This window comes from Nilaparvata lugens, chromosome 2 (assembly GCF_014356525.2).
Source record: "Nilaparvata lugens isolate BPH chromosome 2, ASM1435652v1, whole genome shotgun sequence".
Classification (NCBI taxonomy): Eukaryota; Metazoa; Arthropoda; class Insecta; order Hemiptera; family Delphacidae; genus Nilaparvata; species Nilaparvata lugens.
Window position 1 is genome coordinate 21,307,403 of NC_052505.1, and position 19,922 is coordinate 21,327,324.

Here is a 19,922-nt window from a genome sequence, read left to right on the forward strand (position 1 = left end):
AAACAATAGCGTAATTAGATATCCCATGGTATAGGGAATTTATGTCGCAACTTTTACTGTTATCTCAAGCCGATTACTGTCGATTATTGTCAATTTTTACTGTTCTGTTGGGGTGATAGTGTATGAACGGAACAATTTGAGAGACTACCAGCGTCACACAGTTGCATAGGAAAGAACTACATACGTGAACTATCGGCTTGAGATAACAGTAAAAGTTGCGACATAAACGCCCTATACCATCTACTCATGCTATCGTTTCTCTATGCTATCACTTACCAACTTTTTTCTATTGAACGTCAAACTTTGCCAAATTTTCTCCAAGTTCATCAACAAATAATCATTTCATAGTTGCGAATTTGGAATTTGGAGGTGAGGCGCAGGAGTCCAAATCTTTCTGAACAATTTGGCACCATTTTCATGATTATCGGTTGAAAATATCGTTCGAAACATAATAAAACGAGATACCTGCAAAGTACTCTCGATCAAGAAAGCTATAATTCTGTACTAGCCTTTCGAAAAAATGTGTTTGAACCCACTAACCCAGACTCAAACTGCTATGATTGTGTGTACAATCAGAGATGTTTGTACATGTATGATGTAATCGGCTTGAGTTGAAAAAAATTGGCTTGAAATTTGGAACATAAGCAAACTATACCATGGGATATCTTCTAATGCTATCTTTCCTCTATGCTTCAACGCTCCAATCCTATTATATTAAGCGAGCAATTTCTGTATTTATATATCTGGTTATTTTTATATCTGGTTATTTATGTTTAACGGATCTCGAAAACGGCTCTAACGATTTTCACGAAATTTGGAACATAGTGGGTTTATGATATAAAAATTCGATTGCACTAGGTCTCATCCTTGAGAAAACTCGCTGAACGACACTAAAAGGTTAATTCATCCTTGGCTGAAACAGCTGTGGATAGTAAAATAGTGAGTATGTGAAAAATCAAAATATCGCATCCCCGAAATTCATAAGAGGACGTAATAGCCAGCTGTGAAATACAAAAACACGAACATTTAATAGAATTGTGTTCTGTTTATCAATAAATAAAAATAACGAGCGAAGCTCGATGCCCCGATATGAATTTTATTATCAGAGCTCACTTTGTTACTAATCAGTTCTCACGCAGTAACCAGTTAACCACTCTCCTTAGCAACGATTCCTCAATTATAGAAACTTTAACGCTTCTGTTCTCATCCTGATCTCAGATAAAGAGAAAGGCAGTAATAATTGTCTTATTACATCTCTGATGATTATTCAGAGTTGTTGCCGTGTAACTTCCCAGTTGCAGGAACGGTGATGCTCAGAGAATTGCTTAACAGTAACAATCTAGAATGTTCTGTTAGAAAACAATGTTTCTTGTTCAATCTGCTTTAGCCTAAGACTATCCATACAAGTGTCTTCATATTCTATAATTATTTCAGCTCTTGTACAATGAATCGAATTGAATCTGGGTTGAAAAGTAGGAACATGAGAACATTTTTTTTTTCTTAAACAATCTATCAAAGCAACTAGCCTATGCATCCCTTTAAAGGTGCGAACACAACGAGTTGAGTCGCGGTGAAGATCGACGGATCGACGCTACTAAACAGCTGTGCAATGATAGAAACATTTAAAGTCATTGATATAGATAATATGATACATAGTTAAGAACGCTACATCCTATATACTATTAAACGAGCAACTTCTGTTTATATGTTTAGATGTTTGGATGTTTAGATGTTTACATGTCTGTATTTCACCGGATCTCGAAAACGGCTTTAATGATTCTCACGAAACTCAGAGCATAGTAAGTTTATAATATAAAGATTCGATTGCACTAGGTCTCATCCCTGGGAAACCTCGCTGAAGGACATTAAACGGATAATTATTATTTATATTAAACAGCTGATAATAATTATTTCGTCGTCTGTTGATAATGGAAGTGAGTGAGCGAGTTCATGTGTGTGGGACTGTGTCAAAGTTATGACTCAGCTGTTGAACTTTTGCAATCATTCAATCAGGTACTTAGTGCCGGTTGCAAAAAGCCGGGTTATTTTCAATCCTGATTAATTCCAGTAGATCCATCTTTTAGAAATTGCCTTCTCTGATTTGGTTCACGTTCACAAGTTGATCAGGATTAAAATTTAACAGGCTTTTGTGCAACTGGACCTTTGTGAGGAAAATTCTGCATTCCTCTAGGAATTAATCTCAATTGATTTACTGTTATTAGATAGAACATTTCTGTATGAATGTTATTATAATTCCTTCTTTCGTAATAAATTTTTTATGCTTTTGTACTCCAGAGCGAAGCTCGGTCCCCGATATTTCATATTATTTATCGAACTGACCGTTTTGTTCGTACCCTTGAGCCAGTTACAAACACATCTATTTTTACTCGTAGATATTTTGCCGTCCTTATGAATTCTATTAGATTTAATGGAACTTGACAAACATAATCTGTTTGAAATCATCTGCTTAATCTAATAGAATTCATAAGGACGGCAAAAATTCGTAAGAACAAAAATCGATGTGTGATTAGCTAGCCTTAAGGTGGGTTTTCGTTTATGAGTGAATGCAGTCATCGGCCACTACAGGAAGAGGATCTCAGATTGGATAGATTTCAATTTGTCTAAATAACCTGAAAGATTATCCTATTATATTAAGCGAGCAATTTCTGTATTTATATATCTGGTTGTTTATGTTCAACGGATCTCGAAAACGATTTTCACGAAATTTGGAACATAGTAGGTGTATGATATAAAAATTAGATTGCACTAGGTCTCATCCTTCGGATAACTCGCTGAACGACATTAAAAGGATAATTCATCCTTGGCTGAAACAGCTAAGACTTTTGTCGTCTGTGTATAGTAAAAAAGTGAGTGAGAGTGAGTATGTGAAAAATCAAAATATCGCATCCCCGAAATTCATAAGATGACGTATAGCCAGCTGTGAAATATAAACACGATCATTTTAGAGAATTGTGTTCTGTTTATCAATAAATAAAAATAACGAGCGCAGCTCGGTGCCCCGATATTGTTTAATTATGTTTTGATGGGGGAGGTCAAGTTTATACTTTTAAATGGCAATATGTTGATATTATTCGAAATGTTTTGATTCTTAGATAATAAACACAAATAACGAACAGTTATTGGAACAGTTGTCTTAGCACATTTTGAATTTTGGCAATGTGGATGTCTCCAGACAACAATGCCTGCCATTGTCAACTACAGAGGTTTACGCACAAACGAAAACCTACCTTTAGTTGATTGGAGACTGTTGCTTTGATAAGCTTTGTCGATGCTTTTGGCTTTGATTCTCACTCGGGTCAATATGATATTCATGAATGAATATTACTACTTTTATACTAATATTTTTCAAATATTCTACTAATATTCCTAATAAAAAAATCCTCATATTATGAGGAATGAAAAACATTTGAATTAGAAGAATCCTTCATTTCCTTTCATAGAAAAATCCATAGAACAACATTAAAACTGAAAGCATGATCTATTGTTTCCGCCAATAAAAGTATCCATAGAATTGAATGAAAAAGTATAAGAAATTGTCAAAAAACCACAGATTAATTGATACTTAGAAAGACCGGTTTCGGTTATTACACCATTGTAAATCTCTGATTAACTCAGATCGTCAATCTCTTATGACTTGTAGATAAGGAAATAGAATGTAGAAAACAATGTAGTATTATAATTAATTAACAGAATATTTAATCTCAATTATTGGAATTTATTAAAGAAGTGAGCTTTAATATCTGAGTTGACCAGAGATCGACAATGGTGTAATAACCGAAACCGGTCTTTCTAAGTATCGATAAATCTGTGATTTTTAGACTATTTCTTACTCTTTTCCATCCAATATGAATAATTACCACAATATCAACTTCTCAACTACACGAAAAGTATCCATAGAACTACATTATAATAACTAGCTTGGTTGATGAAGAAAAATGAATAATTGGATGATAAATGGAGTAAATATAATTAAAAATCAATTAATAATTCACTATCCATTACCTTTTAACCTGATTACAGTAGGGATTAGGCTCTGAAAACACGGAGGCCCATTTTTATGAACACTGGGAATTACTATTCACGCAACCCTGTTTTGTTAGAGGGGATCCACAAGTCTCGAAGAACCCAATTATGTTTGACTTGCTTATAGTGAAGTCCTCGTTTCCAACATGGATGTTGCTATCCTTGTCTATCATTCGACAAAGCAGATAGTGCTATCCTTTTCTAGCTCCGCAACGTTTACAGTCGTTTTTTACAATGTAGTATATTATGATATTAATTAACAGAGTATTTAATCTCAATTATTGAAATCTATTAAATAATTAAAAAATATAGTTTCTTGACGAATAGAATATAATTGATCGTTCCAAACAAGAATGAACAGTTCATATCACAGAAGATTCATATTACATAGAAGGCAGTGGCAAGGCAGAGATTCGGCAACGTTCTTCTCCTATCTTTCTCTACTGTCATTTTTATTATTTATTTATTATAATTTTTTATTGATATTTATCTCGGTCCACTCCCGTGTTTCGGATGGACACGTCAAAAAGGCTGTGCAAAGGCTAAAAATAAACTTCCTACTGATGATCTTTTTAATGTTTTTCAATTTTTATATCATCAAGCTATCAAAATGAAGCAGTTTTCTCAGGAAAACATATTTTACGATCATTAATTTTTGAAATATGAGCGGCTAAAGTTTAAATTTTCGGGACAGAACATTTCAAATTCCTTAAGATATAAATCCATGAGATTTAGAAGAGAGATTCTTCATGGTATTGTTGATCTAGTAAATGAAAATTTTCTTAAAATATCAATTTTTGAGAAATCTATTCAATTTACTAAAAATAACTTTTAGTTGAGTTATTTTTTGGTAATTTGAATAACTTTCTCAAAAATTGATATTTTAAGAAAATTTTCATTTACTAGATCAACAATACCATGAAGAATCTCTCCTCTAAATCTCATGGATTTATCTCTCACCGAATTTGAAATGTTCTGTCCCGAAAATTAAAAACTTTAGGCGCTCATACCTCAAAAAGTAATGATCGGGGAAAAAATGTTTTCTCGTGAAAACTTTTTCATTTCGATAGCTTGATGATATAAAAATCGAAAAACTTTGAAAAATATCATCAGTAGAAAGTTTATTTCTAGCCTCTGCACAGCCTTAACTGTCGGTCCCGGCTGCCTAAAAAGCAGTAGTTAGGTCATGTCAGTGGCCGTGAAATTGATCAGTTGCGACCTGAAAACTCTGACACCAGACCTGAGCCAGCTAGGTCACTCGATATTGTGATTATTATTCTACTGTCATTATAACGTGGACCTCACTTTAGTAAAATGACAACGTAATATCTCTAGATCTATTAGCAGGTGACACAAACAGGAAATCAAAACTGCAGAGGTCCTGAAGTTTATTATCTAATAATGCTAAACACAGCCCACGACTGAGAATTGAGACTTGTAATTGAGCCACCTAGGGTGCTGCTGGTTGATGCCTACTGTTCAAATGCGAATCTCACCACAAAACGAGTAGCCTTGTGGATTGACAGTGGGCAGAGAAGTTGGCTCAGCTGTTGGGTATTATTTCAAGTCAAACGACCTTGTCTAATCAAGGAATGTAAACGATTAAAAATAAATTAGAGAATAAAAATGTATCGGAAGCCTACAGTAGTCAGTCACACAGTTCTATTATATCAATCGATTCGAGCAATAGTGACTGTTACTCAAATACAGTAGTAGCTAGCTGTAATAGGCTTGTAATCAGTTTCGATCTGATTTTAATGTATTTGGCATCTATTCAGTAGCCTACTATCGAATCCCACATGTAATAGGCTTATATGAGATGTTTATCGAGTCTAGAATTGGACAGGAACAATAGAACATAACTCAAAAATAAAAGCTCAGTCATGATATGGATCATAAATTTACTGTTGAAGTAAGTAGCATTCAGGCAATGGGTTTAGTCACAGAATTCAGCATTATAGAAGTTTTCTCATGTTTAGTATTCAAACAACACGATAACCTCAAGAATTGATATTCTAAAAATTCGACTTAGTCACTGTCGATGTTGTACTTTAGTCAGCTAGAAAATGTGACCTTACCTGTGTGGTTACTAAACCATGGTCCTGTACCACATATAACTAGAATTTGGCAATATTTGTGTGTTCTTATTTCGTAATTGATTTTCTGTTCTATGAACTCATGAACGCCAGAAAAATAAAGCAAGACACAAGAATAAAAGCTCAGTCATAATTTGAAAAATGAATTTCAAATCCACTGTTGATTGGATCGTATACAAGGAACGAGTTTTTAATATCCTATACTATTAATCGAGCAATTTCTGTTTATATGTTTAGATGCTTGTATGTTTGTATTTCACCGGATCTCGAAAACGGCTCTAACGATTCTCACGAAACTAGAAACATAATAGGTTCATGGTATAGAAATTCGATTGCACTAGGTCTCATCCCTGGGAAAACTCGCTGAACGAAATTAAAAGGATAATTCGTCCTTGGAAAAACAGCTGAGACTCTCGTCGTTATTATACATAAGCTGACGTAAAACCAGCTGTAAAATATAAACGCGATCAATTTAAAGAATTGTGTTCTGTTTATCAATAAATCAAATGAAGCTCGGTGCCCTGATATTTATTATAAGCAACCAGTTTTCAACACGATAACTTCAAGAGAAAAATTAAATAAAAAAATAAATAAAGGCTTTCATTGAACGAAATTTCTTTAGTAAATGTTAATACATTTTTATTGTCAGCATAAAAATTATTGATTTTCTGTTCTATAAACTCTTAAAAGCAATAAATATTTCAATTGCAATGTGAAGGTGAAATTCAATGGATCATGGATAAAAGATTTCCAAGAAAAACTTAGATAAGAATTGAATAACATGCTCGCATACATCATCATACTGATGTATCTCAATAATAAACGATTTAAAACGTAAGAAACAATAACAAAACATAGACGAGCAGTAGGACTATCCATGACATAAATTGTAATAATCGAATTAGAAGTTTTTAGAGACTACAACGGGTTGAAACAACCTTCGGATAATGTATTTGACGAAAAATTTATAAGATGAACGAATAAGGCAAAAGTGACGTTGAGTGGCCAAATTCGGATATCTTGCTCTCTCTCGTGGTGTCATCACTATTACAATCATTGTTCACATTAAGGATATTGTTGACGGCATTATTTATAATGAGATTTGAATAATTTTGCAATATTATCTGAATAACTCTATCAAGACAATGAAGTTATTGTGGGTACGTAGCTACATGTGATAATTTCAGTTCTCGTAACAGGTTTTAGTATCCAGTAATAAATTATGTTACCTTCATGATCACATTGAGTGAATTTTGATTTTGTAGAACTTTTCCATAATATTGAAGAGACTTGAGATGTTGTCAAAATATAATTAACTTATAGCGTATGATGTGAGAGCACACACGAAATGAGGTATTGTAAAATCATAAATTTTATTTAAATGAAGTGGATATTTGACAATATCTCAAGGCTCTTCAATTACATTGTTCAGCTTTCAATCATCACTTAATTGTAATAGAAGAGTTTGAAAGTAAGCTATTATCAAGATCAATATTTCTCTGTTAGTTATTAATGAAAAAAATATGGAAACATTATCAATTGAAAAAGATGTCTTTAAAAAATTTACCTCATTTGGATATTATGAATGCTTCTATTGTGAAATCTGAATAAATATCGTACTTGGACCTGAATCCCATACCACACTTCAGGTAACTTGAACCTTCCACTCGGCCATCTTAAGATTTAGAAGAATTGAAGACGCAAAATCGTTAGGCTCTAAAGCATCGTTAAGCCCTCCATGGCAATCTGTAACAAAAATAAATAATGGGAAGGTGATCATAACGTGAAACAAGGTTGTGAAAGAAACTTCATGTAATCACATTTTTCAAAATGTGTTCTACAGTTAACTATAATTTCTAATAGTATTAAATATTTTTCGAAAGTATAATAATGTTTCACGAGAGTTCACAAGAGACATGATTAGCAGTACTCTTAATATTAGGCTACTAGCCGGTAAAATTTTATTCATGATTAAATTCACAAGAACCAATCAGAGAAAGCGTTTTTGAAAAGACGGCATCTCTGATTGGTTCTCGTGGAATTCATCAAAATCACTGTCATGATTTGAAACATGTTATGGATGATTAATAAAATACAGAAGGGTCCTGGATAGTTTCTATTTCATTTCAATAAATCATGAGAATGGATTTGAAGAACCTGTGGATTTTGAGACAAATATGATGAAAATATCAAGTTGATTGAAGAGCCTAAAAGAGAGGTCATGAATAAACAACCTCCCTAAACCTGTATCAAGACTTCCTCAAATCAAAAATATGAACAATGCCATAATTTTTCACCCATTTTGTACCACAAAAAAATGAACAAATTTTTATGAAGGTTATCAATGTAGCCAGAAATAAATTCAAATTATTTTGTGCATCTGGGGAGAAAAGTACGACTATTTCACCCTGAGAGGTTGCTTTTATAGAAATAAGAAATGTATATGTTATAAGAAATGTCTCCATATTGCAGTTATAAAGATTTTTATTCACGTTTATCCACGAGATATTGCGACTTTTTCTATTTACTAACAGTCTTCAATTCAGTCATCTTAATTGAAATTCAGTTAATATTGATGTAATATTATTCTAAAATGAACGGTACATTGAGGATATCACGATTTTGGGAATATTAGGATTTATTTATTCATTGATACACAGAACAATATTGCGGATATTAGGATACCAGGATATTACGAGAATTGAAGGTGATAACGTTTTTAAATTATCATTCAGCTATTTTCATTCTTCTGTAAGCAATCTCGCCAAATTTGATTTTCAATACTTTTTTCATTAGTCATGTTCCCACCAAGATTTTGCAATCCATCACCTCACTGCTGTGAAAAGGATCTCTCTGATCAAGAACTTACTGTCTGTCATCAATCAAAATCTTCATGACAAGATGGGAACAATGGCGAACTGTGAGTGGCTATTTCAAGCTTGACGAGGACAGAACGAGATGAAGAAGAAGAAGAAGAAGAAGAAGAATAGAGGGATGAACAGAGAAGAACACAAAGCATCAACGGAAGAACTGTTTCGGGCTCTCTGCCAAACTTAATTACACTGAATCTTTTCATTCGATTTGTTTCTTGCCGCTGTCCAATTGTTTTTTTTTAGTAACAGGTATCACCACAACGGTATTCGCGATCCCCATTTGGTAGATACAGAAATAAGGTGCACCTTATTCTCTAGCCAACTTCTAAATTTAAATAGCTATTTAGGAGTAAGCCTACGTTTGTTCAAAAATAAGTCTACTCATCCCATCCACTATGACCAGAATTAGCTTCAGAATGAGCTCTTGTTGAATTTGAAACCATTCCAGTTAAGATGAATCATATGCCAAAGGTTAGAGACGATTCTCAAATAGGATTCTAATGAACTGAATCTCTATTGGCTACCCTGCATTAACCTAATTAATATAATATTATTCACTACGTAATAATATAATTTATTATAGAATTATTGTAAGCTGAAAGAAGAGTTCAATCTCTGTAGCTAAGAGGATCGAATTTATAGTATTACTCTCTCTTCATCAAATTACAATTTTCTCTTCAATTATTATGAAGATGATAATAATTTATTTGCTTTACTACTGAACCCTATCTAGTACCATGAGTTTTAATCGCGGAAACACAGCTATTATATGAGGAGTTTTGATAATGTGGCTCAGAGGCCCGGTTGTAAAAAAGCCGGTTAAATTTTAACCGTGGTTAATTCCATGAGAACCAATCAGAGGTAGCCTGTTTGATTTACGGCTTCTCTGATTGGTTCTCGTGGAATTAATCACGATTAAAATTCAACCGGCTTTTGTGCAACCGGCACAGAAACTTATAAATAATTTACGATATAAATGTATTATTTATGTACGTTTAATTTATTATAGAATTATTGTAAGCTGAAAGAAGAGCTCAATCTCTCTAGGTAAGAGTATCGAATTTATAGTATTTTCTTCTCCATCAAATTGCAATTTTCTCTCCAACAGTACTCATGAATGATTTCAAAATAGAAAACTCCACCTCTTATCCTTTGTTGTCTATGAAATTGGAGGAAATTGTGGGAAATTCCGTTGAGATTATTGGAGAGCACCGAATTGGAAATACCAATTTACATTCAATTCGGAACTATCGTTCAAAATGCATTGTTTGTTTTACGGAATGTTTATCTTGATACAAGTATGTTGATTGTCTCAAGATCACTCAGGAAGAACTCAATTTTGAAACTCCAACTTTCCTTAACCTTATCCTCTAGCTACTGTATAATAATCAAATTCGGAATCTTCAAATGGTAAACTCTAGTATCTCCTTTTCAGTCTTTAATTGAAAAAGAAGCACATTTTCAGCAGCAGATACAACAGTAATTACATTATAACCTTTTTTAATAACGTTTTTTATTAGATTTGCAACTCGATTTAAGTCAGTTAGCGAAGTGGAGTGAGTTATTAGAGATCTACAAATTTGAGAATATTCCAAATTGGTCAACGAGAACCCTACCAAGGAGTATTTCTTCAATAACAAACTCCCACCCTTTTGGTTTCTGATACGTATTGTTTTTTTTCACTCCAGTAGAAGTTTTCAACTCACTCTTAGAATTAAACTAGGATAGCTGATAGACTTGGAACCTGAGACTTTTACTTGAAGATGAAAGTTGAATTGTTATTACTAGATAATAAATGAATAAATTAGATACGAAGTCTCTGCCACTAATTACGCGTACAGTATCAACTAAAGTGAAGTATATTCTATCACTATTATTTTATTTCTTCACTGTACCGAAACATGTGGACTTTCACCTTGATTGGCTCTATCAAAGAAGATACGAGTTTAATTATATAGATTCTACTCACCTGAGGTATTAGTAAGTCATGAAGATTCGTAACAGCATTCAACGTGATATGTCATGTTGATGCTTCAGTAAAAATATCCTCCCTTCTGATTTCTGATGCGTATTTTTTCGTACTCTAGTAGAAGTTTTCAATTCACTCTTAGAATCAAACTACCTAAATAAATAAATAAATTTTTTATTAACTCAAGAATTTGGTTCAAACATAGATTATTGTCAATAAGGAGATTGAAAAATAATAATAGTTACATATTGTTAGACAGTACAATATTAATCAATTAATTATTTTCAGTTACAGTCCTAAGTTATTGTTTACTTAATTTCAGTTCAGTCATACAGTTTTATAAACATCACATTTCTATCAAATCTCTAGTCAAGATCAACAGTTGGGTGTCACAAAACAAAGTCAACAGCTAAAATAATATTGTAAACAGACAATACAAACAGAAAACAAAACACAGCAAACAAGAAACATACATTCAGAAAACAAGAATAAGATATCCTCAGGCAAGTGTACCTACCATTGATGCGATCACATTGCTCTTTTGGTTCCATTCTGATTCAAAAGTAAGATAATCTTCTACAAATTATGAGTTTGGTTAATAAGACTTGGGTAATAAGTTTTGGTTATAGATGACTGGTAGGATTCCAAACGCAATGATTAAAAATTCATTTTTAACATGAAAACTGTTTTATTTCTATCATAATCCGACCCAAAAGTTACAAACCACCCAAACATACTTGTTTCATAATACATAAAAAGTTAACTTCCTAATTCATTATCAGCTTTGATTAATCTTTTATGACCTTGAATCTTATGAAATTGAAAATATGAACATTCTTCCATGCTCAACGAAAATTCAATATGCTTATTGATAACGTTTGGTTGATGCAAAACTGTTTCATACATCTTTTTTTTCAATTCAAAAAATAATTCCGCACAACATAATATCATTACAAAACATTGTACCATCTAAAAATACTAATGAAAATTATATGTTTTGCCTTAGATTACAAAAACATAAAGCGAAATAAATATGAGCACACCTAGGCATAAGCCCTATTGGAGTGCACTTCTCTTAAAATAAAATAAGTTTGAAGACTAGAGTAGTAGGACCGCTACACTCTACACAAGAAATAAACTTTATCGAATAAGCATCATTGGAATAGAAAGCGTCATTTATTCCGTTGGTGAATTTAAATTTTCAAAGAGTACCGGTACAGGTTTAAAATATTTGTAGAATATTTCCTTTAAAAACAGGATCTTCATTCATTAAAAGTTTTCCTCTCCATTTTCGAACTAGTATAGTTTTTATTAGTTTTCTCTTCCAATACCCTATATCAATAAGATCTTAGACCAGTTATAGAGGTAATATACATAATATACATAGTTATATACATAATAAAATATATAGAACTAATATTCTATATCTAGTCTAAGAATAAGATAGTCTAAACCTCTTCCAATACGCGGTACTAAAGTAGATGTTTGATGTAATCATCTGTGAACCCACTGCCAAACTATCAGAAGAAAACAAACTTTTAGCGAGTTCTCTAACGGATTCAAACACTTCCTCGTTCTGGTCCGTCTTACGGTTTAATTACTCAGGAAAGAGCTCGTTAATCATTATATTCTTTCCGCTCTATTCGCGCCTGCGTAGTCCAGCTCTTCTCTGTAAATAAAAATCCTTGAACGTCAGCGATCCTTCACTGGAGCAATTCTTCAATTTCACCATATCAAATGATTATTTAGGGAGATTCTTTCTTCCTGAATAAAGGTAGGCGAACACAGATCGTCATCGGACGGACGGCACGCATCGGACGGATTGAACGATTTGATTTGATGCATTGTTTTCAATTGAAGTGTGTACGATGCGGATAGGTATGCGCACTCCAATATTGAAGAAAACAATCTGTGTGCGCCTACCTCAACTCGACACTTCCACTTTTTTGACCGAGCTAAGTGAGGTCTAAGATTCAAGTCGACGGTTTGGAATTTCTCTTAATGTTTAAATGTTTATATGTTTTTATGTTGCGCATTTACGACGAAACGCGGTAATAGATTTTCATGAAATTTGACAGGTATGTTCCTTATACGTCAATATGACGTATAATATACGTCAACGCGCAATTTAAAAAGGAACATACCTGTCAAATTTCATGAAAATCTATTACCGCGTTTCGCCGTAAATGCGCAACATAAAAACATATAAACATTTAAACATTAAGAGAAATTCCAAATATATTATACAAGGTTTTTGAAATTTTGCATTTCAAGGATAATATAAAAGGAAAAAGGAGCCTCCTTCATATGCCAATATTACCGTAAAAATAAGACTATAGAATAATTCATCATAAATCAGCTGTCAAGTGGACTATAATACTACCCGTTCAAAAACATCGAATATCTTGAAAAATTATCTTTCCATCAACCTTAGTAGACAGTTGACTATAATACTACCCGTTCAAAAACATCGAACATCTTGAAAATTGTATCTTTCCATCAACGTTGTAGACAGTTGCAGCCAGACCTGATAACATCGCTCACACTCACATTCCGGGACGACACGTCACGGTACGATAGGACAGAGAGCTCTATATTTATTTAGGATTTTTCTAGACATTTTAAATTGATAAATTATTATTTATTAATTTTTGAGAAAACATAACAACAGGTCAATGTAACTTACTGAGCGAGAGGTTTACTGTTCACAGAACTACTAGTCTTAATAGTGTCATGTAATAATTATTCTCATATATTATTACTGATCCTAATTATAGTTTCATTCTTGATTTCAAACTAGAGTATTGCTAACTAAATGCAGGACTAGTGAATGGCTTGTAATTTATGAACATAGAGTGAAGATAACGTTTAATTATCTTATAAGATACCCAGATTATTTGTGTCTGGTATGAATCAACTTATACATTTTTCTGTTGCATAAAAACAGTAACTTAAATGGGCTACTTTTGTACAAATTAATAAAAACAATATGAAAACTTGTAATATGTATCTGTTCTCATGTAATCATATTTATGTTCATGAGTTGAATAAATCTGGTGTGACATTCAACTCATTTATTTCTTTAAGTTCCGTTTGCACAAAGCCTTCTCTCATTGTTGCTCGAGAAATTAATCACGGTTAACATTTAACCGGCTTTTGTGTAACTGAGCCTAGAGTAACTAACTGTACCTAAGAGTCATTACGAGGTTGACCAAGATTTAATATTGAACTTTCTTTTTTTCAGGTATACCGTCTTATAATTAACCTCATGTTGTGTCAATATCCCTAAAGGTATGTGAAAATTTATTACTACATCACTTTCATTCACTTCAAAAAAGTGAGTAGAAACTTCATTGAATAAATTATTGTATCTACAACTCGGATCTAAGCTTCCTTTAGCAGTTGAATTAAAAAATGATACAAGTATACAACTTTGTGAATCTATTAAATTGATAAATTTTTTAATGATTGGATGTGATTGATTCGTGAAGCCACCTAAGATGAGGTAATACTTCACCTTGAATAATCCTTTTAAGGCTGAGTCACTCTCACCACAAAGAGCACAGTGACCTGTCAATACGTCAATATTTGTTCATTACATCACAATCTGCCTCATAGAATAGACTCATCTTCTGAGAGCTTTGTTGAGTCGATTTCAAAGTATACTTCAACCCTTTTGAACTGAGATCGTGAAAGCACAAATGATTATAATTCTTATCATAGAAATCACTTGATTTTGCTCATTACATGACGATAAAGCACTATAGGCTACGTTAGAGCAGTGGTCGCCAAACTTATGAGCATGTGAGCTAGAATAGCATTTATAAATTAATGTTCTAGTGAGCTACCAATGAATATTAGAATAAAGAAAGTATCTTTTATTGCCTATAAAGATACATTTCTAGTGTTGAAATCTACTTATCTCATAGCAAAAAGTTTAACAAAAGTTGAAATATACATTTCAATGAGGGCAGTAGAACACTTTTTTGCCATCATGTATTTTCTTGATGTTTGGAGTGAACGTTGTAGCCGCCATTCTGATGCAGTTGTCCAAAAAATGTTCCTATATCGATTTTTTATGAATTACATACTTGAAAAAGATGATCACAAGTAGGTAGAGCTGAGCTTAGCTTTAAACCTCAATGCTACTTCAATAATAATTGGATATTTTTCTTTGGGGACTTGAGGCCAAATACTTCCAGTTGTAGAAAGTGATCTGAGAGACAAGATCATTTTAAAAATCCACAAACTCCATTTCAACTGAAGCCTGATCTCTACAAAAATGTTTTACAACACATGCTGCAAAATCTTCTGCATCGATCTCTACAAAAGGAGAGTTGACGAATTGTACCATATTCGATATGCTTTTAAAATCTTGAAATCGTTGATCAAACTGTTGACTCAAGTCTGAATTGTAACGTATTCTTGGTTATTGCTGAGGTGTTGTGGAGGATTTTTCTCGTCATTGATTTTCTTTAGATTGGAAAAGTGTTTATATTCAAACTAGACGACATTCTTTTACCACATCTCAAGCTCCTTGGAAAACGATTTTACAGTTCAAATCATTCCACCGATGTCCTTATCTTTCCCTTGAAGCTGCAAATTTGAATCATTCAACTTCTCAGTTATATCTGTGAAAAATGGAAAATTTTGTAGCCATGTTTCTCAATGCATGGTTGACAACCCAAGCATTTCTGTGAGCTTCCAAAAACTACCCCATGAGCTACCGGTAGCTCGCGATCGACTGTTTGGCGACCACTGCGTTAGAGCATAGAATAAACAATCTATAGAAAAAGTAGAATAATAAAGTAGAATTATACTTATAGAGTGACAAACATAACCTATTTTTCGACAATTTCTATCCAAATTTGGGAAAGGAACAGTTTTGGGATTTAAGCATGTTGTTCCCGTCCCAATCATTCATAGTTGAGAATAATATTGTATCTATCAATGTGTAGATAAATGAATAGAGAAAATAAAAATATACTGATAATCGGATATCCTTCCAGGTATTCAAGGATATCTAGGTATTCAAGAACAAGAAATAAACAAACGAAAACATTTGAAATTGAAATTTATTAGCAACAGCTTCATACATTACAGAATTCATTATTCATGGCTAGCCCATGTTTAAAAACACTAAATATCTTAAAATTGAAAGTAAAATAGCATGAAAACTTAATCTATCAATGTATAAATAAATATTTTAGTATGGAATAGTATAGACGTTTTCTCCAGTAGTTAGGGAAATTGAACATTATTGTTATTTATTTTTCAAACGCTGTACTAAAAAGATGGGTTTTCCCAAGCGAAGTATTGTAACTTCCCAATCAAAGGTTTGCACTATCAGAGGTGAAAATTCCCTAGTATTTCATTACATGATTATTGAATGTATGAGAAATCAGCACACAGTTGAGGTCGATTTATTGCGACATAATATTCGTTATCGATTCATACAATGGGTACATCATCAAAATGATAGGGAGAGAAAAAATAAGGTAACCTTGTGCTATTCTTCTCCCAAATTTAGAGAAGGTTACACATAGTTCGAAATAGGTTAATCCTGTAGTTGTACACTTCACAAAATTTTCAGTCCTTAATTATTTTCACAATGTAGATTTTCAAATTTAGATGCTTCAAAACCAAAAATAGAAGAAATATTTCACATAATTATAACTAATATAGGAAATAGTTTTAATAATAGAATGTAACTTAAAACAAATCAGAATTATAACATTAGTTTAATTGATTAATTAACAATATCGGGGCACCAAGCTTCGCTCGATATTTTTATTTATTGATAAACAGAACACAATTCTCTAGAATGATCGTGTTTATAATTCACAGCTGAATTACTCTACGTCATCTTATGTCATTCGTCATCTTATGAATTTCGGGGATGCGATATTTCGATTTTTCACATACTCACTCGCTCACTCACTTTTTTACTATCCACAGCTGTTTCAGCCAAGGATGAATTATCCTTCCAATGTCGTTCAGCAAGTTTTCTCAAGGATGGGACCTAGTGCAATCGAATCTTTATATCATAAACCTACTATGTTCCAAATTTCGTGAAAATCGTTAGAGCCGTTTTCGAGATCCGTTAAACATAAATAACCAGATATAAAAATAACCAGATATACAAATAACCAGATATATAATTACAGAAATTGCTCGCTTAATTTAATAGGATAATGCTTATCTCCGCTATGTATTAATTGCCAATCTCCGCTTATAATTGAGATTTCCGCCATACGATTGAACTTTTAATTTCTCAAAACTTCTAGTACAATATAATACATATTTCGCAAGGAACAAAAACATCACTTTTCGTGAATGTCACAATGAAGCCAAACGACCGAACTGTGAATCCCCAAAAAGTCTCGTACAATAAACGTCTATGTAGGATTATCAGGATATCAGTGGGAGTATCATTTTCGTATTATTTTGAAATTCAATAAGAGCCACACCCTTGGAATTGGTGTGTCCTAGATGGAGAACTTACTGTTACCACGTGGGCAACAGTCTATCTATCTGTTCCTCGTAGGCAACTGTTACCAAGTATCTGTTATCTAATTGAATAAAAACACCAATATTTTGTCAAATTCTACAAAGTTTTATTCGGTACACGACCATGGTTTCATGACCACACCGGTCACATTTTCAAGTTGACTCACTCAGTCCATGGTCGTGTACCAAATAAAACAGTGTAAAATTTGACAACATATTTGTGTTTTTTATTCAATTATGGAACGGTTCTACAATATTGACAATGACTCAGTCGAATTTTTATCTGTTATCTGTTACCTCGTAGGCAACAGTTACTGAGTATCTGTTACCACGTAGGTATCATAAGAGTAGCAGTGCAATTCGCTATTTAAATCAATGTTGATTTTCGGCTACTACAGTGGTTATACAAGGCTTTTCTATCTTTTGTCAGCGACTGTGTGTCTATGATGACATGACACTTGCCAGCAGGAACCTTGGCCTGCCCACTACACTGAATTCTATCTCACTGCACCGAGATCATTCAATAGTATGGTGAAAACGTTTTACACCGAGTGTAAAATGAGTCTGATTCGCCAGGGCGTATCCTTTCTACTTCATTTGAAGCTGAGAGGTGACCACTGTTTTAGAACACATAACATGGAATTTGAAAACAATTTGAAATCCTCTTATACGAATATGAATATAACTTATTGTCCCCTTTGATTAGAATAGTATATACAGAGGTGACTCAGAATATTATATGAACAACAATGAATTAAAGATAATATAATTGAGGTCCACGTTATAATGACAGTGAATAAATTTGAAAATTTGTGCCAAATCTATAATACCTGATATCCAGAACCGACTAGGAAATATCATATTTAAACAATATTTTGAATATGTGAGTATTACCTATTTCAGTGATAATAATGTGAAATACTTCTTGCATGTCAGGTTTTGAAGCATCTAAATTTAAAAATTCACTTTGTGAAAATAACTGAAAATTTTGTGGAGTGAACAGCTACAAGACTACAAAACCTATTCGGACTATGTGTAACCTTATCTAAAATTGGGAGAGGAATAGCAAAAGGTTACCTTATTTTTTGTCTCCCTTTCATTTTAATGATGTACTTATTGTATGAATCAATAAAGAATTAAATAAGATCAGAGATATTCGAAGCAGGAAGAACAGAGTTGAGATAATAGTTAATTGTTCGAAATGAATAGATAAGTTTGACTGTGAACAGTGTATAATGCGAGAAACAAATATTATAGGGTATCAGAATCAATTATAATTCAATTCAATTCAATAATTCTTTATTGTCATATACAGTGCACAAGAATACATAGATATAGTCTATACTTTTAGTATAAAGGAATAAAATATCAATTTACAAAGATGTAACTTATTGCATTATCAACCTAGAATATTATTGCTAAGCCATAAAAAGTTAGCAAGCCTTGCAAAAAATTAACAAAACTTGCAATTCTGTTATTCAAAATTCCGAGCCATTTGGAATTAACAGTTCAAGATTATAATATCACAAGTAGGAGTTGATGAGTATGAAGTAACAAACTTAATATAATATTTTTGGCCGAAAAGATTAATGAGTAAATCCTTTCACATCAAAGCTCTGTAATTTTTCCATCAATATAGAGTACAAGAGTTATTATATTTGAATAGAATTATTATTTCCTCTGTCATGTAAAACTAGCTCGAACAATATACTAGCATAGAATAACCAATCTATTTTATAATGATCTTTATATCTTCTATGATAGAAGGAATCAATTTGAATGGAGATATTCAGTCAACCGCAATGAACGGCAATTTTTACCAATACAGTATTTATAGTACCAATATAGTATATTATTTTTGTACTAATATAGGATCTCTTTAGTGAAGTCCACGTTATAATGGCAGATTTGATTAACATTGGTATTCAAATTGTTTTATCCAGCTGATTGAAACTTATCATTAACTTTCAGCTTCAACTTGAAACTTTAAACTTCACTTCAACTTTCAGCTTTCTATCATAACTTATAACTTCTAGCTTATTCAATTTCCTTTATTAAGTTAGGTTAGGTTAGCTTTAGTTTAGCTATAGTTTTCATTCAACGATCTCTCACCACACCTTACCAATAGAAACCGGACCTCAAAGAGTACATTCTTGATGGCATTTTAATAAAGTCGACGTCTGTGTCATTAAATCAGAATGATGTGAATTGCCAAGGAAATAAATCACAGGGTGATGGAGAACTGGTGACTCCTGAAAAGATGATAGGAAACTCTTGCTTCTTTGTATGAATACACCTGTGACCAATCACTTTCGTAACAGGCAGGTCTCTCTCACTGTCTCTCTCTCAGGTCCAGGACACTCATAACATAAACTAAAAAGAAAAGAAGATTCTTTCTTTCTCATTCTCTCATTCTTTCTCTCTCTAACT

General features: G+C 32.7%; 1 protein-coding gene across 2 annotated transcripts in view; it reads left to right on the forward strand.

Moving 5' to 3' along the window:
- Nucleotides 1-19,922, forward strand: part of LOC111046132 — an 89,540-nt gene that overhangs the window by 17,490 nt on the left and 52,128 nt on the right. Inside the window, exon 2 of one of the 2 annotated variants that reach the window (XM_039420773.1) lies at nt 14,227-14,273. The exons of the other annotated variant lie outside the window; for it this stretch is intronic. The gene's annotated coding sequence lies outside the window, so the exon portion shown is untranslated. The remainder of the gene's footprint in view (nt 1-14,226; nt 14,274-19,922) is intronic. 2 annotated transcript variants of the gene reach the window in all.